Source organism: Pseudopodoces humilis, chromosome 14, assembly GCF_049639895.1.
Source record: "Pseudopodoces humilis isolate 2021_Gansu_Grassland_sample_001 chromosome 14, ASM4963989v1, whole genome shotgun sequence".
Classification (NCBI taxonomy): domain Eukaryota; kingdom Metazoa; phylum Chordata; class Aves; order Passeriformes; family Paridae; genus Pseudopodoces; species Pseudopodoces humilis.
This window is the reverse complement of record NC_142213.1, coordinates 2601740-2624147: the sequence shown is the minus strand read 5'-3', so window position 1 is coordinate 2624147 and position 22408 is coordinate 2601740. Positions and strand designations below refer to the sequence as shown.

At 50.5% G+C, this 22408-nt stretch overlaps 1 long non-coding RNA gene across 1 annotated transcript; it reads left to right on the top strand.

The window, feature by feature from the left end:
- Positions 1-413: 413 nt before the first annotated feature.
- On the top strand, positions 414-20655 carry LOC148183122 (uncharacterized). Its single transcript, XR_015773767.1, has 3 exons — positions 414-583; positions 15575-16291; positions 17501-20655. It is a non-coding gene; the product is annotated as an uncharacterized LOC148183122 (long non-coding RNA).
- Positions 20656-22408: the final 1753 nt, after the last annotated feature.

The window sequence follows — 22408 nt, the reverse complement described above, 5'->3', positions numbered from 1 at the left end:
AAGCACGGGAAGGGCCCCACGCGGGTCCCCTGCGGGCAGCGGGGAGGTTCCGCGGGCCGTGGGGCGGCGGAGGCGCTGCCCGGCTCCGGCTCCGCGCTGCGCGCAGCTTCACCCACTCCGAACCCCCTCTTCTTGCGCTCTTTTTAAGCTCGGCGGGCCCGGGCAGGATGTTTATACTGCGCAATGTAAACACGGGCTCGGGGGTGCTTTAATAAAAAGAAATCGGCGAAAACTCCCGCTGCCTCGCGAAATGCCCTTTTCTGCCTCCTCCGCCGCTCCGGGGCCGGGAAAGGTCTTTGGGCTCCTCGCCTGCTCCGAAACTGCTTTAGGGATGAGGGTGGGTTGGTTTGTTTTGGGTCGTTCGGGGGTTTTTTGAGGGGGGTGTATATAAATCTGGGCTGGAGTTCCGCGGCTCCATGCCCGGAGTTTGACGCTCAGCTCCTGCGGTGCCACGGGCACACGCGGTCGGTGGGGGGGAAGGAGAATAGAAAGCCAGAGGGGTAGAGACCCCCTTTTCTCCCTCCCCTCTCCCCCAAAAGCCACCTCTTTGAGCACCGTGCCACCGGCAGAGCTGTCACTCGAGGTAAGTCCCTTGAAATCGTTGTCACCTTCTCGCGGCCCGCGCGTGGAAAGCTGCGCGGAGCGGGGCGGGCGGATTGCGGGTGGGCACGGGGCAAGGAAGGGCTCTCAGGGCTGCCCGTGTGCCGGCTGCTGCCGCCTGCTCCCTCCGGACATTGGGGAAAAGAAAAGAGAAAGGAAAAAGGGGAAAAAGAAATCCACGCCGTCCCCCCCTAACCCGGTCGCAGGCCTCGGCACAGGGTGTGGGTGCATCCCTGTGCAAAGAGAGACAGGGGACATCCCCCTCCCCAAGCCCCCTGCCTTCCAGCTTCTCTTTTCAAGTTTTTAATGATAATTTAATACCTTTTAAAGGAAAGATAGGCACCGATCGGGTTTCCAAACTCCCTCCGCGTTATTGGCGAGCAGTTGTGAGCAGCCTCGGGGGCGCCTGTCACATCTGTGGTACGACCAAGAGGGATTTCACATCAGGCTTTTCTTTTCTTTTCTTTTTTTTCTCTTTCTTTCTATCCTCCCCCCAACACACACTCCTTTTCTCCCCTTTTGACATAAAAAAGCCTAAAAAAATAAAAGTCATCCTGCAGACAGCAGCGGCCCTCCCGTTCCCGGTGCAAAAGGGGCCCGGGACAGGCACGGGAGAGCGCTGGGCAAACCCCAGGCCGGGGGCAGGTAGCCAGGGAAGGGTGGGAGGAGGTTGGGACGGATATTTCTGGAGCTTTTCCCCGGAGGAGGAGGAGAACGAGCAGCTCCGGCTGCCCGGGGAGGCGGCGGCCGCTGCTCCCTCGGCGCGGAGCAGAGAGAGAAGCGCGTGGCTGCTCGAGAAGGGGAGAAACCACCCCAAAAATCGCTTTTTTTTGGGAATCAATCACCTTCCGCGGGGCTTACATCCCCGAGGTCGCTGGTGCAGAATATTCCCTTTGCTTCTCGCTGCATTTCTTTTTATTTTTTGCTGTGGCAGCGCATCTCTGACCCTGAGCTTTGCTCCGCATCGAATATTCTCCCCCGGCTCTCGAAAAGTGTGGGTTTCTTTGCTTTATATCACTCTGCGACCGCATCTCCCCGATCTGGCCCCAAAACACCCGGGGATGGAGCTCTAAACACAGCACAAAGCACCCGTGAAAAATCACGTTCAAAGGGTTCGCCACCATCAGCCTTTCCACAAGGAAATAAAATATCCCAGAGTCAAAAAACCCCCAAAACTCTCCGTGGAAATCAAACTATTTCCCCTGAAAGAAAACCAGTCCCTTCACGAGTGCCCTTTCCCCCTTTCGCAATATCTGTTAGGAGCAGGAAGATTTGGTTTCCGATGCATTTATTACAGCTAGCAAAAGTTAAAAATGGGAATATATCTCTCGGGGTCCTATAGGCCTCGTCGTGGGAATAGCAGAAATGTTGGAGGGTTTTAATCCGAGCCCAAGAGTTGGGGAAAGGAGAATTTTGGGGAGGAAAAGCCTGGTGTACGAGGAGGAGGAGGATGGTGTGGGGGAAAACGGGACTCGCGTTTGGTGTTGTCTGCTCGTAGTTTGGGTGGGTGAATCGAGTCCTCCCCCAGCCCCCGACGGGCTGAGATGAAAAGCAGGGAAAAAAAGAAGAAATGGCAAAAATTAAACTATCATCTGGTGCAATCAGCCTCTCCCATCCCGTTCTGAGCCCGCTTTACCGGCCCCACCAGCACCCCCCGCCCCGCCGCCCTTCCCACCCGGCTCCTTCCCAAACCAGCTCCCCTTCCCTCCCCCTGCCCCAAACTCGGTCCGTGTTTTGTGTAAAAATAGACAAATCCGAGCTTTCTTCCTTTTCCTGCGCCGAAGGTATTTTTACTAGCTAATTGCTTAAGTGAAGTCAACTCTGCGAGCAGGCCGGGTGTAACCCGAGGATGGAAATGTATATAGGTGGTATTGTTAGAGGGTGCTGCTCCGAGAGGGGCCGGGGTGTTCCTGCGAGCCCGGACCACCCAGGGCGAGGGGAGTGACCGCCCCGTGTCCCCCTCCCCGCTGTCCTGCTTTGCATTAACACCACCCGCGGGACCCCCCCTGCTCCCCAGCACCGGCCTTTTCCCCTCGCCTGCCTCGGGTTTTTTTTTTTTCAGTCTCCGCCATCCCCGTGGCCGCTGGCCCCAAATCCGCGGCGAATCGATCCCTAAATGTTTATTTAAAGGCGAGGGGGTGCATTCGAGCGAGGGGCTCGAGGATGGGGAGAGGAGAGCTGGGGGAAGGTGGAAGAACCGAGAGATGTTTTTAGGGAGACGCGCGCACACTCCAAACTAATTTTTGCGGGTCCATCACACGGCAAGGCTTTGCCCCCCACTCGTGGGATCTTTCCCAATCCCAGCCTCGGCCTCTCCTATTCCTGGAGGCAAAGCCCAACGGGCCCTGGAGAAGATTTTAGGAGAGCAGAAGCCGAAACTGGGAGCTCAGCAGAGCTGCCCGGGTGTCTGAGGCTGCTGCGGGGAGGTGCGGGCTGGCTGTCACCGCCGTGCCTCAGGCAGAAGTTCGGAGCTTTGGTCAAAAAGGGAAAAAAAAGAAAAAAAGGAAAATTTTAATCTCCCCTTTTTGTCTCCCTTTTCCCCCTCTGCCCGTCCCGAGTCTCCCCCCCGCGCCCTTCGAGCCCAGATTTTCCATGACGTCCTTCGATGAAATATTGCAGCACAGGAATTTACAGCCTCCTTCGGCTCGGGAATTTTTTTCTGTGCAGTTTTCTGGCAGGAGCAGATCCCTGCAATACAAATCGGTTCCAGCGATAATAAGCTCCGAGCGCTACCACTCAGACACAATCGCTTCCCACAGAGATCTTCCAAATATCTGCGGGTATTTATATCCCCGCTCAGGGACGGATAGCTAGAATGCTTTCCCGCGGGGATGCTTTTGGGCTGGCTGGGATTCAGAGCCGAAGAATTGGGTACCCAGAGAAGCAGCGGGGTTGAGCAGCAGCAGAGCTGGGACCCGGCGAGTGATGCTCCCACATCCCACAAATTCGCCCTGAAAGGCGGCTCGAATTGTAAATCCAGGTGTAAATCCAGGTGTAAATCCAGGTGTAAATCCAGGTGTAAATCCGCTCCTGAGACATTCAGGCTTTCCTGGACGAGGTTTCTTCCCTGGGGGCCCTCGGCTGGGGATACTCCCAAAGCAAACAGAACCCCTGGGAAGGGATATCCCCTCTCCCAGCAACTTGGCATAGCAGCGGCATCCAAACAAAATTCATAGCCACTTCCAGTTTTCCAGCACCAAATGCCGTCAGGATAGAGATAAAATTGTGCTGGAGAAACCTTTCGATTCGTTGCTGAGCCTTTTGGCATCGGGAACCACCTCCAGTCCCCGGCAACTCCCGATGCCAAAAGTCCGGCTGGGCCAAACTGGGCCGGGGTCTCCACCAAACCAGGAGGACGAGGGAATTCCACAGGGTTCAGCCTTATTTCCACCCTTATGAAACCTTTTTGTTTGGCTCTTGCAGCGTTTTTTTGTTTTTTGGTTTTTTTTTCCCCAAGTATAAACCAAACCCTGTCGAAATTCCATCAATGTGCCGGTGCTGGAGGAAGGGGGAATTTTAGCATCGGGCAGGCGAGGGTCATCAGCCCCATTTTGGGGTGTCCCACAAAATCCGTTTGCACCGAGAGGTGGGAGAAATTAAAACGGAATATCCCGCATAAAGGAGGAACAGGTTATTTTCTTCCACGGGTGCCAAAAGCCGCAGGGACCATCCATTATCGGGATAAATAATGGGCAAGGTGGGGAGTGGATCGCTCCTAAATATCGTGGGGAGATGCGGGAAACAACCACTGCGGGTCTGGGGAAGGATCCGGCCTCCCTTTTCCAGGGGACAGCACCCTGGGGGTGAGGACAGCGAGATCTCTGAGAGGAAAACCCCGAGGGGAGGCTGGGGGGACCCACGCGAGCCCCGGGGTGCAGATCCAGGTGGGCTCCTTGGAGGGAGAAAGGATTTTATCCAACCCGGGACCACCGAGCATCACCCGGCCCAGGGTGAGAGGGGGTGCCAGCAGCTGGGCACTGCCCTGGGCAGAGGTCGGGGTCCCCAGCAGGGACCTTGTGCTTTGTCACCTGCCAAGAGGGCAGAGCCACCCGGGCAGGGCACGGCGGTGCCGCGGGGGGAACGAACAGAGAGGGATGCTGAGGACAGGGATGTCCCCGGAGCAAAACCACCCTGCCCGGGGAGCAAAACCGCCGTGCTACAGAACCCTCTTGTCCCTGCTCAAGGTGCCCAGGGACAGAGCACTTGCAAGAGCAGCTTTTACTGCAGGGAAGCTCGGAGTATTCCTGTGGAGAAAGGAAAATCGCACGGGAGCGGGGCTGGGCGGCACAACGGCCTGGTAGCCTGCATCTTTTAAACATTATTTCTACAGTAAATATCGTACAGGAACTCCGTGTTCCCCTTTTCCGAACCCAAAGCGGGAGCTCACAAACGCCGTCAGAAATTCCCGCTGTGAACAACCTCTCTCGCCCATTCTCCCTTTCCAAAGACCTGCGGGTGGTTTTCCTTGGAAGCCTTCCCGACAAAAAGCTGTTTTCCACCGCTAGAATTCGCAAATAATGATGTGCATCAGCGCCTTTGGGTGGTGCAGGCTCGTGGATCCCTCTACTTTGAAGCTTCCAGAGCAGAGAGTTAAAATACACCAAAATTTGACTTATCGTCTTTCCCACCTCCTGATAACAGAGCAGCTCCTCGAAAATCGATCCCTTTTGCACAACCAGCCTCTAAGTAAATATTAAAAGAGACCTGGAGGGACTTTAAAAAAATCTTCTGCAGGGAATAAAAAGCTCGGCTGGCGTTCCCGGGAAAGATGCGCTGTGGATACGCGAAATGCCCGAGCCAAGGTGGGAAAACTTTCCCCAGCAAGGATTGTGGTGCCCGAGGTTAAACGATTTCTGCAGCAAAAGGGATTGATTTTTATTTGGGGGAGAATCATCCTGGGAACGGGAAGGGAACGGGTGCATTGATGTGTTCGTCTTCCCACTGTGAATATTTTGGGGCTTTTGGGGCAGATGTGCGTGTGGGGGAGGCAGAGAGGAATTGGGAAGAATTCTGTAAAAACACCCCAAAACGCCAAAAAAACCGAAAGAACGATCCACTGAAAACAACGACAAAACACCCCCACCTAAAATAAAGAAAAACCGCACCAAACCTGGCCCAGACCTCACTAAAATTTCGAATAATGAACCCAGAAATGGTTTTGCTTTTCCCATTCTCAGAACAGCTCGGAAAATTGCAAAACTCCCAGCGCGTTTTGCGCAGCACCCTCAGCTCCTCTCTCTTAATTTCCCTCAATTTCAATTATTAAAATGCACCAACTAATTTTGCATTATCACCCTTTAAAATCGGGGGGTGAAAGAATTTCTTCAGATCCCTTTTTCCCGCAGATTTTGCGGGATACCTGCTGGCAGAGATGCTGCCCAAGGGCTGAGGTTGCAGCATAAGAATTTCCCTTCCAGGATTATTCGTTTCTCCTTTGGAAAGGATCGAATTTGAGCTCTTCGCTCAAAGCACCGCGGGCTGAAGGAGTTTTTCCCCATCCGGACCCGCGGGGTGTCCCCTGTGTCCCCTCACCCCACGCATGGGGACATCCAGGAGTGAGGCTGAGCCCTAAAAGCCATCGGAATGTCCCGAGTGGGAGCGGGTCCGGTGTCAGAACCCTCCCGGCTGAGCTGGAGCGGCTGCGGGCGAGGCAAACACAGGCGGGCTGGGATAGCCGAGCTGGCACTCCAGGAAAGGGATTTCTCATCGGGAAGAGGGGTTGGAGCTGAGCTGGAGCACAGCCCTGGTTCTGGTTCGTCCCGCAGCCCCAGGAAAGGAAAACAGAAATGTTTCCGAATTGTGCAGTGAACAAATGGGTATGGAGAGATTGTGCTGGAGGGGAGAGAGAAGAGAGAATAAAAGAGAAAAAGTGGGAACAGACGAAATGGGCAGAAGGAAGCAAAGAAGGAAAGGAGAAAAGAGCGAGAGAAAGACAAAGAAAGAGAAAAAAGAGAAAGAGAAAGAAAGAGAGAAAGAAAGAGAGAAAGAGAGAAAGAGAGAGAAAGAAAGAGAAAGAGAGAAAGAAAAGAAGAGAAAGAGAGAAAGAGAGAAAGAAAAGAAAGAAAGAAAGAAAGAAAGAAAGAAAGAAAGAAAGAAAGAAAGAAAGAAAGAAAAGAAAGAAAGAAAGAAAGAAAGAAAAGAAGAAGAAAGAAAAGAAAGAAAAGAAAGAAGAAAGAAAGAAAAGAAAGAAAAGAAAGAAAGAAAGAAAGAAAGAAAGAAAGAAAGAAAGAAAGAAAGAAAGAAAGAAAGAAAGAAAGAAAGAAAGAAAGAAAGAAAATTTAAGAAGAACGATTAAAAGAACAAGAGAAAAGACAAAAAGAAAGAAGTGCGAAAAAGACAGAAAAGGGGCAGAATGAGAGAGAAAACCCAAAAGCAAAAAAACCCAGAGAGCAATACAAGCACGGAAAGGGGAATTATTTTCCCGCAAAACCAAGAATAGGACACAATTTAATTTTTTCCCTGGAAAACGGGGGTGAGAGGGAGGGAAGAACGGCCCGGGCTCTGCGCCGCTCTCCGGGGCCCCGCGGAGAGGAGCACGAAGGGCAAACACACCGCGAGCGGCTCCTCCTGTCCCTGCTCCTTCCCCGGGGCAGAGACACAAGCGGGAGCAGAGATTCGACAGCGATTTCCCCGTGGGTTTTCCACGTTAAACCCGGCTTAACCCCCGCGGGGAGAGCGGCGCGCCCGGCCCCGCGCTCGCTCCGTAGGTGGCCGTGTATATTTGGGTTGGAGCCGTGTTTATGTTAATGAAAAAGGCTGAGATTACAAACAGACCACTGAATGCCCGCGGTGTTGCTGCCGGATTGGTGGAAGATGTGTACTTTCAACCGTAATCGCTTTTGGGGTAGCAAATCTGATTAAAAAAAAAATATGATGTAAAATTATTATTTTTAGCGGTAAGGAATTAAGGATCTCTGGGGCTGCTCCTTGCCCTGTGGTTTGCCAGTGGTGAAGGCGGGGATGGAGAAGGGTTGCAGGAAAAAATCTCCAAAATTCAGCCATAAATCCAACAAAAACGAGCCCTGGAGGAGGGCAGGGAAAAGGGGGAGTTCATCTCGCTCTCCCTGAATCCACCTCGACCCCGCAGAAAGGGTCCCAGTGGGAAATGGAATTATGTCCCCCAAAACCTCGGCTGCTGGGGACATTGTGCTCAGGGGTTTGTCCTTGCCCGGGTGGAGATTGGAGGAACCCGAAATTTACTCCAAAAATCCCGTTAATTCACTCATTTAGGATGGGATATATATGTTTGCATATATAAAATAACTCCAGTCTTTGTAAATGCAACTAAGAATAAAAAAAAATCATTAATTTACATAAAAAATTAAAGTATAAGGAGTTTTTAAATTAATTTTTAGGGTGGGTCGGAGCAGCAATCATCATCCTGTAACTTTGTTTTCAGAGTCTGGGTTTGGGGTCAGTCTTTTTCTTGTTTTCTTCACAAAACCTCTCTCCAAAATTATTCTTGCACCCCCTCCCCATCTGCATTTGAAAGTTTGAACAGCTGATAGTTAAAAAATCCGATTTTTACAGATTTTTTTTCCCCGCACTCGATAAATCCCCAGCACGGAGGGATCCACTTTAGGTCCCAGGGAGAGGATTTTTTTTCCCTCCAGGAGCTCTGGGAACGAACGTGCGCTCAGCCTTTGGCATCTCCCTCGCTTTCAACACTTTCCTTTTGTGGGCAAAAGCTCTCGGCGGAGGAGCCCGTGCGGCAGAACCCGGCGGACCTGGAGGATTTGGATATTCAGATATTTTACTACTGTTAGGATCCCTCATTGACTGAAGAACAAAGAAAATCCCTGGAAAGGGATGCGGATAGAATTCGGGGCAGATTTGAGCAGGGAAAGTGCTCCAAAAAACAAGGGGGGAGAAGGGAAAATGAAAAAAACCCGACACGGATTTTTCCCCGCGCTACGGCTGTGCTGCACTAGAGATGCAGGGGAGAATTCCCTCTGGGTTTTGGAGGCAGAGGAGTGCTCCGAAAACAGCATTTTCTGCCTTAAAATATCTTTAGGGTGTCCAACCATCTCCCCGAGACAGCGAAAACTCAAAGTGTGAAGCTCAGAGCGAGAGCAGAGGAATTTCTTTCTTCTCTTCTCGCACCTGGAATTAGCCTGTATTCCCTGATGATTTTTTCCCCTCCCTCTTTCTTTTTTTTTAATTTTTTTTTATTATTATATTGATAGAGGGCGAGCATTTAGTTTTCTCGGTGACATGAAACGATTATTCTGCAGGAAGGACAGGAAAAAAATAAAACCAACCAAACAACAGCAAACCACCCCGAAGGCAGCGGATTTGAGGCGAATATCGCCCAAAATAACCCGGTGCTGTGAGGGTCAGGTAGGCCCTGCGGTGATGCCAGGGCTGGGGGACACCGGGACGTCCCGGGGGTCCCCGAAACGTGGGCAGGGGGACACAGAGAGCTGTCCCCTGCCCTGCCACACGTTCAGGGACACCCCCCGGGCTGTAACCCCCGCATCCGACCGCGCTGCTCTCCCGGAGCCCCGACCGTGCCGAACGGGGCGAGGCAAGAGCAGATGAAAGCGATGTCACATTAATGTCAGCTCACAGCTCGAGCCCACACAGCCTTGATTGCTCTTATTAATCTTGCCAATTTGTCTGTCAGCACTCGGCTAATCCCTAAATAGCCTCCCAACAGGTGCTTCATGCTTCCGCCACATCCCCGCTCTGCCGCCCGCACCTCCCGGGAGCGCCGCTCGCCCTCCCCGGGGACACCGGCTCTGTCCCCATCTGGGAGCGGCTCTGCTCCCCCGCCACGGCTGCAGGGGAGACAGGCGGCTTTGCAGATGTTGTTTAGTCTGTCCAAAAAGAGGAGTGAGAGTTTTGGGCTTCCCAGAAGGCAGCGATGAGCGGGTTTTGGGGAGAGGGGAGATGCTGGGGGGTGGCGGAGGGGAATTACCTGGGGGTGAGCAAACCCTCCTTGTGATTCGTCCCGCATCAGGACGAGAAAACACATTTATGGCCCAACTTCTCACAGCAGGGAGCTGAGCTGCTCCTGTTCATGGTGGGTTTGGTGGGTTTATGGACAGGGGAGAAGATTAAAACAAAAAAGTCCGAGTTGAAGCTGCAGTGGAAAAGCCACTTTAAGCCCTGAGCTGTTTTATCATAAACTCGTGGAATGGTTTGGGTTGGAAGAGATCTGAAAACTCCTCTTGTTCCAGCTCCCTGCCATGGGTTCCAACACCTTCCACCAGCCCAGGCTGCTGTTTATCCTGCACTTAAGCTGAGGGTTGATTATTTTCTTTAGTACTCTATCAGAAAATCCACTGGCTTGTTATGGTGTGTGTTCAGCCATAAAGCCCCAGCCACGTCAATTCTTCAGCAAAAGACTAAAATTATTGTGTTGTGAGGCTTAATCTTCCTAAAGTCATTATTTAGCACGGCGGTCTTAAATCACAAAACACGGATTTTGTGTTTAGAACACTTAATTGCTAAACTAAATTAACTGGTAAACCCTTTTAATTGCTAAAGGAGAGCTCAGGTTGTTTTCCTCTCTCAACATTTTGAGAAAAAAAATAAAAAATATATTTATTGCTGTTTGGCAACTCTGCTGCATGGAACGTTCCGCAAGAAGGTTACGAACTGGTGGTTCCTGCTGTGACTCACCTGCAAGGGGCTCTGCTCTGGAGGAAGAGCCACCAAACCTCTCTCCATGCAGCAGGATGCTTTTTTATATCCAAAGCTGCTTGGGTCCACTCCCAACCTAGCAGGAAGGAAGAGCTCTCAGGAGCATCTTCAACAATTCCTCCAAGAAATGAAGACTCCACTAAAAGAGCTCAGAGCTGTTCATTGTTAACCCTTGGGTGCTCCAGATCAGATCCTAAAATCTCCTAAAAACACCATTGCCCACTGAAAGCTCTTTCACTCCATCCTAACCTGAATTTATTATCAGGAGACAGATTTTTTTAATTTTTTTTTTCCTTTTCTTTCTCCCTGAACCATTTGTTTCATCCAATAAGTCCATCCATCACAGCGAGCTGGAACCGACCTGGGATCCAAGGATATTCTTAGCTGTGCAGTGTGTCAGGAAACGGGCAGCAGCCCCGTGTGATGCAAATATTTGGACGAGCGAGAGGTAGGAAGGATTGTCCAAATGTTTACTGAAGGCTGTTGATAGCCCCAGGATTTATAACTGCTGGATAACGCCTGCCCCCACACAGCTCCTCCAGCAGGTGCATCCAGTTTCCGCATGACACGCGGGGTGTGTGTGCTCTGGGAAAGGGGATGCAGGATGCAGCCAGCTCCCCGGGATTCAGCCCCCTTTTCCCAGCTGCTTCACCGCTTTGGAGCCCATGGAGCAGCAAGACAGGAGCTCAGGATCCACTCCAATGATTCGTGCCCCTGAGAGCAATTCCAGCCATTGGAAAAACAAAACACGGCCAGTTGGAATTTCTTAAGTGAAACCAATGCTAGGAACTGTTCAGGCCCATCAAAATATTCCCTGTCACTCTCCTTCAGCGCTGCGGCAGCGGAGGAAATTCATGGCATTGTTGTGCTTATTGTTCTTGGCATTTCGCTTCCTCGCTTGCAGCCCCGGGATTGGAGCTCTTCTGTCTCCCAGCGAGCCCTGGCTGCTGCTGGGGGCACAGCACAAGTGCTGGCAGAGCACTTTGAGCCATTGCTGGTGCTCAGACAGCTCCAGCTTTTCAGAGCCCACTGGAAATGTCCCATAGCTGCTGCCAGGTGGCCTCTTCCAGCCAAAAGAGGAGAGTATGTCCAATAAAAACCAGGCTGATGCACTAGAAATGGGAATCTAGTCAAGGGAAGGCTCTGCTGCCTTGATATGCCCTCCTGTACCCTACTCAGGAGGTCTCTGCATGATCCAGAGGCACCTCAGAGGGCTCCAGCCCAAATTTCTGCTCGAGGCAGGTCCATTGGCAGCTCTAGACAGGGTCAGGCCTGGATTTGTTCATCTGGGCCTTGAAAACCTCCAAGAACAGGCTCCAGCAAGCAGGGCTATGGACATCCCAGGCAGCAGAGGAACTGTCAGTGCCCTCATGTCCATCCAGCCAGGGTGGGAGGCTCTGCTGTCAGAGCAGAAGCTCTTTTGGCTGTAATTCCCTTCACCGTGTGATAGAGGAGCAGCATCCCATTGAACTGGAGAGGTCAGCATGGGGTTGAGTCACTCAGCTCCAGTCATCTCCTTCCCCCGCACCATTTTGCAAGTTCTGGTGATGCTGGGAATGTGAACTCATGGATTTAACGTGCTGCAGACACCCAGACAGCTTTTCTTAGCAGCAAACAGCAACTGCATCAGCTGCAGAAAAGCCTTTAATTCATCACAGCCCTGCAGGAGCAGTTTCCAGACTGCTCCGACGGGGAATACAATGGCCCTATTGTTTTTCCAAAGGGAGATTCCTTCATTTCAGGCTGTTGCATAAACTGTGTGTTTTCTATTTGTTACCTGACTCATTCCAGTGACCTCCCTGAGATGGGATTGAGATCACTGGGAGCGATGAAAGGAACCCTCGCAGGCTGAGGACCAGATTGTCAGAGTCACCTCTTCTGCTTTGGTTCACAAACTGGGAGGAGAACTTGGTGTTCTTCGAGGGGGAAGAAGTTGTGTAATAAAATATACGGGAAAAAAAAAAAGAAAAAAAAAGAAGCAAGTGCTCAAATTCCAAAGTCATCTGTTGTGCTCCATGAAATTTTTCCGTGCATTGAAAGAATTCAATCCTGGGTTTGATTCTCAGGGTGACCTTAGATGGGGAATCCTAACTCAGACTCCTCTCGCCTTGAGTGTATTTTGCAACAGTTCCTGGTGTCGGCAGCTCTTGGTAACATCCCAAAAATGCTGGAAATGCTTTCCAGGCAAGAATCTGGGGCCATCCAGATGGGATGTGAGGAAGAACCAGTCCCTGCTGGAGAAGTGGCTGGTTGGTAGCTGGGACCAGCACTGCAGGTGTAGGAAGATCTGAAGGTTTCATGGTGGCCATGCATTGATGTCTTCAGGTTTCCTCAGCTGTGAGCCTTGGGGTTATATTTGGGCGTCAAAGGGGATGTGCAGGGGCCTGGAAGAACCTTCCTGAAGGTTTCCCTCCATGGGGAATGGCCAGAGGGATTGCACATGGATGGAGCTGGCTCTTCCCAGTGCGTGCAGAGTGCTGGGAATGGGAGAGATGAGGTGAAGGAGAAGGGAGGGTTTGTTTGTGAGGACATACACACAATCCTTCCACCAAACTGATCAACTAAACCCGCCTGGAGGAAGAAATTAACTTTGTGTTATCTTTCCATACTGCTGAACCTCTGGGTTGGGAATTCATTCTCTCTTTTCCAGCCAGGTGAGGGAGATCAATCCTTTTTTTAGCTCTGACCCTGCCAAGCCCTGAAATTCAAGCATGGCTCTTCTCACCTGGAAACACTGCTGCTCTCTGCCTCCCCTTGCTACTGAAATCCAACCAGGAGAAGGTTGCGAACCCTGGAGGATATGGGCCAGTGTTAAGCAAAGCAGGAATGAACAAGCTCAGCACACCCTGGTGCATCCCCATGCCTTTGGGAATGGAAGGGGTGAGCCTTGGCTTGTGGTCCAGCCCAGCCTGGTGCTTTTAGCTGTACAAAACTGAATTTGTTTTTTCCAAAGCAAACCATTACTGGAAGACTGGAAGGGGTTTATCCTGCAGAATCTGCCCTGCCTCGTCTGCCAGGGAACATGCAGGACTCAACTCCTCTTCCTTGGAGTAAATCACAGTGTGGGGCTGCCTTATCTCAGCCAGAGCCCCCGAGCAGGAATGCTGCACTGTCCAGCCCTTGGGCCACCCAGCCCTAATCCCAGGAATCAGCTCCAGGCCCACACTCTGACCCTCCAGAGCCATATTTTTGCAAGGTCAGGAGGCTGGGAGGTAAGAGGGGAGTGGAGAATAGCAGGGAGAGATTCAAGGCAGGCTCTGCACTGAGATTTTGTGGAAATGTTTACACTGGCCGTGGAGTGGAGACTTGAGCCTGTTCCCCTCTCCAGATTTTCTGGAAATCTGCATCAGGTGTGGACACAGCTCCAGCTTCCATGTGTCCTGGCTGAGGGTGGCTTCACACCCTTTTGCTTGGTTGTTTTAATGGATCCAAGTGGATTGAGGAAGGGTTGGATGTGGCAGCCAGCCCTGTCAGGCATCATTTCATCCCTGGTTCCTTCCTAGGACAACGAGGCTGCTTTTAGTTTGAGGTGTAGCCAGAGGGAAGGATAAATAAGGAAAATCAGATGGCAGCAGGGCACGTGGGAGAGAAGGGGAGAGACAGCTCTGTCAGATGGAAGTGAATGGGTGGAGAAACAGCTCTGAGTATTTCCTTCGTCCATCACAGAATATTTTGTGTTGTGCTGAGGTGATTCAGCACCTGCCAGCTTGTCAGCAGAAAGGATGACAGAGAGGAGAGCAGTGCACAGAGAGGGCCCACTGTGTACACGTGAAGGAACCATTCCATCCTGTGTGGATGTGTTCTCTGGGATCAGGACAAAAAATAATTTGATGTGAAGTTTCTCTGCAAAATCTCTGTTGCATTTGGCTGGAAAGGCCAACGAAGGGGATTCATCCAAGAAACAGCTGTGCAAAGGGTCACTGGGTATGGACTGGCTGTCCATCAGGAACAGGGAAAGGCTGTGTAGCACACCATTCCCAGGACACACTTCAATCAAGGGAATGAAAAGGGGTCAAAGGGAATGCTCCAAGCAAAATTCTGATTTTCTCAAGTTGCTAAACTGAAATGAGGTTACTATTTCTTTTTGTGTAAAAATCCTTCTTGAATGGAAGAGAAAATATAATTTCCTTCTCTCTAAGGGCTGGTATCAACAAAGGATGTGATACACTGCCCAGTGAAGTAAGAATTCAGGGTCCACTATCGAGGGTTGCACGGTGAATTCTTCCTTAACATCTCATTGAAATGAGCTGCTCCAACGCCTCCTGAGCTTTTTGAGTGGCTCATTTTCAGAAGTGAAGCCCAGGAAGTCACTCTTGCCCAGCTCCCAGCCCAGCTGCCCTTCCCTCCCATCCTGTCCCTGTCCCACTTGAGCCACCCACAGCTGCATCCCTGAATTCTATTTCCATTTCAGCCCTCACTTTGCTCCGTGTCTCCGAGTTTCCCTCCCTCCCTCTCTGCCTCCCTCCCGTGCAGCTGCTCAGCTCTGCGAGGGAAAGGCTCCCAGATGTGCCGGGGAGGGAGCGGGCAGAGCCCTGAATTCCACTCCGTGCCGTGTGGACTCTTTGTATATTTAGTTTTGAAGGAGGAAATATGTGGAGTCCTTGGAGGACGGCCGGGGACCAGGCACGGCCCTGGGAGCTCCGGCACCGCGGGGCTACCAGCTCCTGCAAGTCCCCTGCCCTTGGCTCGCCTCGGCCTGCAGGATGGGCCAGCTGAAATCCATCAGCATCACCCAACAGGTCCCCAAAGCCCCTCCTGGAGATGGCACAAGGTGACCAGACCCTTTGAGAAAACGCGGCTTGGCTCAAAAGCCGCCAACACCTCAACAGCCGCAGCCGGAATTTTGGGTATTTTTGGCTCACGGGTGATGTGCTGTATCAGATCAATAAATATTCACACGATCCAGAGCGTTTTGTGGGGTTGGTTTCATTGAGTTTTAAGTGCATTTATCTGTGGCACTTGGTAGCTACTTGATTATTGCGTGAGACAATACGTTTATGAAGTGTTTGCCTTCATTTAGTTAAACACTTCATTGATGTCTAAGACCAAAACGGCATGAAACTAATTGTTCCCGTGGAAACAGGAACCCAGGGAATGATTTCATATCACAGCTTGGCAGCAGAAAAAGAAGAAACCTCTGTAATTGTTCCCATTAACCCAGCGCAGGGGATTCATGCTCAATCTCTACCGCACTCTGCTCCGCTTCTGCTGTGAATTAGGGGACCAAAAGTCAGCGCAGAACCACATTAAAAAGCCCCGAAACAAGCTGTGCTCTATGGAGCATTTGTAGCTCTGCCACCAAAACCATTTCTCTTCTGCTTTGCAGGTTTCTGGCCAGCGGCGCGGAGGATTGTCACGGCCAGCCCTTGGTTTGGGGATGTTGGGTTTTAACCGTGTGCCTGCAGGAGGAGAGGGGACACCCCTGGCCATGCTGTGGGCTGGACACTGCACAACCCTCACCCCCAGGGTGGGTGATTAGTGCAGGCAAAACTAAATCTGCACAAAAACTTGGGGAGAGTGAGAGAGGAGCCATGCAGAGCACTCTGTGTGTGCAGGAAATGTCCTGAACCCCCCAACTGAGGTTTCTCTCTTCTCCTATAGGATGTGATGATGACTGGGGCATCTCAAGGGGTTTGCTGCTGTAGAAAATCCCTGTTATCTCTGAACCAGAGGAGATCACATCTCCCAGACCTCCAGATTTCCCACCAAACTGAGAAATCCCCTCCCCAGGGAGGAGCTGCAGCCCCCACTGAGCCCCTACCATGGACCATCCCTTGCAAGACCAATTTTGGGAATCCCAATGGCTCTGCAATTCCTGTCTCTGCACAGCTGTGGAGGTGGGAGCTCCCACGCCCTCTCCCTGCCCAGATGGAATAATTTCCACCTTTTTCCCATTTTTAGGCTTTTCCCCATCAAGCCCAGCAGGAAAAGGGAACCAACAGCACAAAACCCATCCTGGCTACCAGACCAGTGGCCGCCCAACCCCGCAGCTCCTCTGGAGGGACCAGGAGACATGGAGCTGCTCCATCCCAGCCCAGAGCAGGTTTCTCACTGCGCTAATTACTGCTAATTGAGCCACTTGACTATCGGGGCGGGGGGCCTTGCCCTGGCCGGGCTGATAGAGTATCAGGGAGATAAAGAGCACTCAGCACAGGTAACACAGGGAAGTGTTGTCAGACCTGTGGTGGGACCTTCTGGAGGGGTTATCTCTCCTTCCCCAAGCACAGGGCACCACATTCCTAAGGGAAGCACTGTGACCCTGAGGATTTGTGGAGAGCCTGAGTTTTTAGGAAGTGCCCTGTGGGATTTTGGTGACTCAGGAGCTCAGCAAAGCAAGCTGGCATTAATTTCAGAGTAACTCTTTTAAATTTCTTTAACATGCATTTTATTCCTTTGGCTGACTTGCTGTTGTTAATTTAACACTGAGGAAACGAAACTTTAAACATTTTTTCCCCCTTTTTTCTTCCCTACAGAGAAATAAATTTTTTTTTCTTTTAAAAAATGCTGTCTCTCTCAGAACTTTTGTTATTTTTCACCACCTCCCCTGACCTACACAGAGTAATTCAGCTCCTACACCATCCTGAGCATCAGGTAGGAGTTACTAACACCTACTTACCCAAGTGGAAACTTGGACGGGGTGACATTGTTATGCAGTTTGTTGTTTTGTTTTTTTTAATTACTCTCAATTGTAAATAGGAAATCAAAATTTCAGGATATTTTTGCAGCCAAGTCCGAGAAAAATCTTTTGTGTAGGTGCAGTTCCTGGCTGTGGGTACAGCCACACATCACACCTGGGAGGTGAAGCTCACAGGGTCACAGTCCCTGCCCACAGCAGCGCCCGTGTTTTGTCTCAGGGATGTAAAAACTAACAAAACATCACCATTTCTCTCCTGGAGGAGCCAGCAGAGCGTGTCCGTGGCTATCAAATCAATGACAGGGCAACCACACACCTGGCTGGAGAAGCTGCCGGGTCCTCTAACCCAAAGTTTAGGGTGTTTTCTACGTCAAGTATCCCCATTTTCTTCCTTGAGGTACCTCAATCATCTGCTTCCCCTCTTACCCCTGTTCACTTTCAGTTTGGTTTGAGTTCCCAAAGTTTCTCAGCTTGTTACACAAAGCTCATAACAAAGTCTGTGGCCAGCTCTTTCTTTGATAATTCCTTCCCCCCATTTGTTTATCTGAAGTCCTGAGCTTTGTTCCAGGCCCAAAACCAAAAGCCTTTCTACCCTGTTCTCCTCTTGACTTGTTGCAGATGTAACGAAATAAATCTTCAGAAAGAACAAACCTTCACTTCCTCTCTCCCATCTGATTCGGTCACAAACCCCAGGAAAGAAAAATAAATCACAACCTGAGCTCGCCTGGTCTCGAAGGATTCCTGGGCTGGTCCTGAGAGCCACCATCCAAACTGGATGTGTCCATTCCTCTGGGCAATCAGTGAAGACAGAGACCAAAAAGGATCTGATGACCATGAAATCCTTGTTTTGAGCATGGCCAAGGTAAAAAAAACTTGTGATGGGCCCAAATTAAGGTTGGTGTGGTGGTTGATGAGCATGACCCAGCTGGGGGTGCCTTCCTAGAGCTTGTCCTTGGTGACGTGTCCCTGGCTTGTCTCTCAGCCCCTCGTGTGGCTCTGCCCCTCTTTTCTCCCCTGCCACCCCCACCCCAAGGAATTTTAAATTCCAACAAATCATATTGGGTTTTTCTGAGCTGGCCATAGCAGAGGTGGAAGTTTCCTCCAGAGTTTGTCCTTCTTCCGAGAGCTGTTTCCATGTGAAACCTCTGTCGCTCTTCCATCAACCATCAGATTCTCCCCAGACACAACCCAGTCATGGAGGACTGAACAAATTACCATTTTCAGCCCATGTGCTGGAGATCCCATGGATTTCCAGAGCCCTCTTCACTTGGCAGCGCCCTGGGCTAGGAATGGACAATCGGGCACTGTCCCCTCCATGGGGATGGCAGACAAGTGGAGAAAAACTCCTTAAAAGTGGGGCTGCCTGTGTCTGCCTAACGAGGTCTTCACTTGGGTCTAAGTCAAAGCCAGGCTCAGCTTTAAGCTGGGAAATACTGGAACTGTGTAAAAGGGATGATTTGATTTACCAGATACGATCTACCCAGTGGGTTTTGCTCTTCCAAGGGTGCTTGGGGGAAGATGTGCAGAACCACAACAGCTGTCAGAAGATTTTTGGGTTGTGTCCCTAGCCCCGACTTTCACTGATGAACCGAGGGTTTTCTCTTTGTGTGTGTTTTGTTTTAAATTTAAACAAGAGGTCTTTGCACACTCGACACAATCCATCCACTTAGCACTGAAGAAAGTGTAATTAGACACTTGGAGAACTGGAAGAAATTAACTCCGACCACAGCCTGTCACTCAGACTATTACTTAATAATATTTCCCAAATGTGCAAAGTACTTAGTTCTAGAATAACAGGAAAGAAGTGTAACTTCTCACCCCGAGCAAAGGCTTTGCCTCGGGAAGCGGGCGTGAAAAACTCGCCGGCCAGGAGAAGTTTTGCCACCTCCCATCACCTGAGGGCTACCAGGGGGTGTGAAGGATGTGATTCATGGTCCTCAATCCCACGGCGCTGAAGGGCTGGAACGGAGTCAAGGGGAGTGACCGGCCCGAGGTGCTCGGAGCTGCGTGCGAGAAGATCTCCTTCAGCTTCCAACACGCCACGGAAACCGCGGAGAAATTGCTGTTTTCCTTCTTCTCCAGCACCAGGCCGAGCCCTTGCCTCACCCCACGCTACAGAAGCCTGGCTAGAAAGAGATTATTGTGATTTCTGCTCGTTTCTTTGCTGGTGACAAAAGGCCCCATTCATGCGGGCTAATTTTGAGGGGAGAGCGAGGGGTATCAGTAGCATGAACTGGATCTGAGCGTCTCGACCACATTTGAGCAAGACCTGCTTGTTGGCCAGTCCAGCCCAGGGAAACAGATATCTTTCATTTGGAGCTTTGGAGGGGAGCGTTTCTCTGATTTTAAACAGAAGTATCTTTGCTGGCCGGGGCAAGTTTTAAAAAGTCCTGACGAAGCAGGGCTGGGCCATTTTACCAGCAAAAACAAGAGGCCATTCAAAAAACGGGGGGAAAACGTTGTTCTTGTGTGTTTCTGCCTCAGGAACCAACACACCCAACTTCACCTGACTAAATTACCCCTCACATATTCAATAAGGCCGTGTCCAGGACAATGAACCTCTTGCCTTGTTGCAAAACACTGAAAAAAATGGATTTTTTTAATAAAAACATCCATGATGCCTTAAATGCTTAAGTCATTGTGAAGAACAACTCCCAGGACTTCCCCGTGTCTGTGGGAAGAGCTACAATGTAATAGCTTAAAGCAGAACATCACTGCAGTCTATAATTAAAATATATGAGATTGCCAATTTCAAAATATTTAAGTGATTTCATCTGTATTTAGGTGAATGTATCTCTCTGAGCAGCTCATTAAAGATGATATTTCTATTTTCAGTGCATAAATCGGGTCCTGGGTAAAAGAAAAGGATAATTTTGATGTCTTCTTTGTCTGGGGAATGTTGGAGACACAGAGCTCAGACTTTAACAGAATATACCAGTCCTGGGGAAATCCGTGGTGAATCCTGAAGTGACATTCCAGAGGTGGAGTGGGAGGTGCCACAAAATAAAATGAAATAAAAAAGATCACTACCGGGAAAATCTGGCACCTCCTAAATCACAGTGACAATTTCAGCATTTATACTCTGAGTAGGAAAAATAAATGGCTTTTGAGGCCACCACGGATAGGAACCTGCAGGAACAAGTGACCAACGTGGCTTTGGAGTGTCCTGAAGCTTTGAAAACTCAGCCCAGAGCCCCAGAGTTGGAGACCAGCTGGGGTCTCTGTGATCCATCCCTGCTCCTCTCCCAGTTTGCAGCCACAACCTCAGGGATGAGAAAGGACCTCAGCTGCATCTTCACCAGGAAAAAAAGCAGGGGAATATCCTGACTCCAGTGCAAGGAGAATAACTCTGAGCACGTTCTGCCGCCAGCACACAAAGTGTCCCCGGCCACCACGGCTGGGAGGTGCCTTTTCCTTGTCCCTTCCTGTCATTTCTGCTGTTCCTCCCAGGTAAATTCTCTCTTTAGGAAGAGATCCCTGCCCCAGGAGCTGGATGGCTCCTCTCAGTGGCACAGTCAGAGGGCAGGGACGGTTTTGGTGGGGTTAATCTGCCCAGAAATCCTGGAATTCCCAGAGTCCCTGCAGGAGGGAGCGAGGCCCAGCCTTGTCTACAAAGCCGAGTGAGGGATCTTCACTCAGAGGATGAAAATAAAAAATAAAAGAAAGCAAAGATGATAATGTTGCTGTTGTAGCTGTAATGAGACACAAATGCTATTTTGATGGTTTTCTCTGAAAGAAATACACGAAGCCCAAGCGATTTAATTAAAGATCTCCCAGGCTTTGCAATCAGCACGGCCGCAGATGAAGGGAAATCAACTTTTATGTGGCAGAACATGAGCGGTTTTCCCATTAAAATAAAAAGAGAGATGAGAAAAAAATCCTTTTAAAGAGTTTGGTTTTTTTTGGTAAGGGCATGACATGGAGGATCTACATTGTCCATGTGAGAGAAAAACTGTGATCAGCTCAGATGAAACACAGAATTTGGGGTTTTTTAACGTTTTATGAATACATGCATGGCATTACACTTGTCTGCTTAACACTGAGCACATCTCCAAGAAGCCCTTTGGCAAATGCATTTGGGCAGGAGAAAAGGGAGAAACCCCCAGGCAGATAAAGATACCAATGGGTAGAAATAAACATTCACCTATTCAGATTCTGAAGCACCTTCTGGGCTTTTCCTGAGCAGACACCCAAAGATCAGGATGCAGCTTTTGAATCTGCTGAGATCTCTAAACTGAAGAAGTGGGATGGCTCACCCAGCAAAAAAACATTTTTATTTTTGGCAAGGAAGCCTGGAGAAAGTGAGGATTTGTTTTTCACCTGAGTGTTCAGGGGGGCTCTGACCCCCTGGGACCGCTCTGCTTGGAGGGGCAGGAAACGCTGTGAGACTGGAGCTGGTGGAAATAGCTCCTGTTTCCTCTGCATCCCATCCCCACCGAGGCTGGGAGATGCACAGGATCCCACAGGCGTCCAAGGTTTGCTGCAGAACACCAGGGAAGAGGCGAGAGGGCAGATGAACCCCTCTGAAGGAGCCTGTGATTAATGCAGCTTGGAGAGAGCTGGAGGAAGGGGAATTGCTTAAAAACATGGAAGGAAGTCCTGGCTGTCCCTCCTTGATACTATATATGGTGCTTGGTCAGTAGTGCTTGAGGAGCAGCAGCCAGGGTTGCATTTTTATTGTATTTCTTTTTAAAGCAGAAAAAAAAAAGGTCAAATAACTGGGCTGTGTTCAAAGAGCCCGTGGTGATGGATAATGCTGCGAGTGGCAGCTGCTGAATTTCCAGCCCTGAGAGCATTTCTGGGGCTGCTACAGGGGTTATGCCCTCCCTGCCTTCTGCCAGGCCAGTGGCCTGGCTGTTCCCACCCCTTTGGGATTCTCCCAGCCCCAGTTTTGGACTGGCTTGGCAGGGAACTGGGTCGGGTTTGAAGCAGGAATTCTCCAGAGCAGAGCTGGGGTGATGGTGTGAGCAGGAGATGGGAATCAGGGCATGGAAAGGGGATTTCTCCTGCTGCTGCTGCTGATTTTTACTGCACAGATAAGGCCAGGATAATGCCAGGAGCTCTATGGACACAGTCTGGAGGTGCTTCAGCTGACCAAAGAGGACACTCATAGGTTACTCAAAGGTGAAGAGACAACTGGTAGTCACAGACTGGCAGAGGAACATCCTGTGCTGCACCAGGGGAACCGGCAAGAAACGAATTCCTGCTGCCTCACAGATATCCCAGAGGGTCACAGCCCATTCCCACTGCCCAGAAAATCACCTTTATCATCAGCACCCTGAAACCTCAGTGCCCCTTTCCACCTGCCTGGTAACTCAGGCTCACGAAATGGGGCAGGAGCATTTATTCCCATCATGACCTGGCCCCCACAGCAGGCTGATTTCTCAGGGTTAGGGATATCACGTTGTCTCTCCTCTTCTCAAACTCTCATTTAGGGTCCAAAGCATCTGGGGCTGCATTTGTTGCAAATTCTGACAGGCTTTTTCTCCCCCGATCCCACCAGCACTGACAACCAGCTCTGCAGAA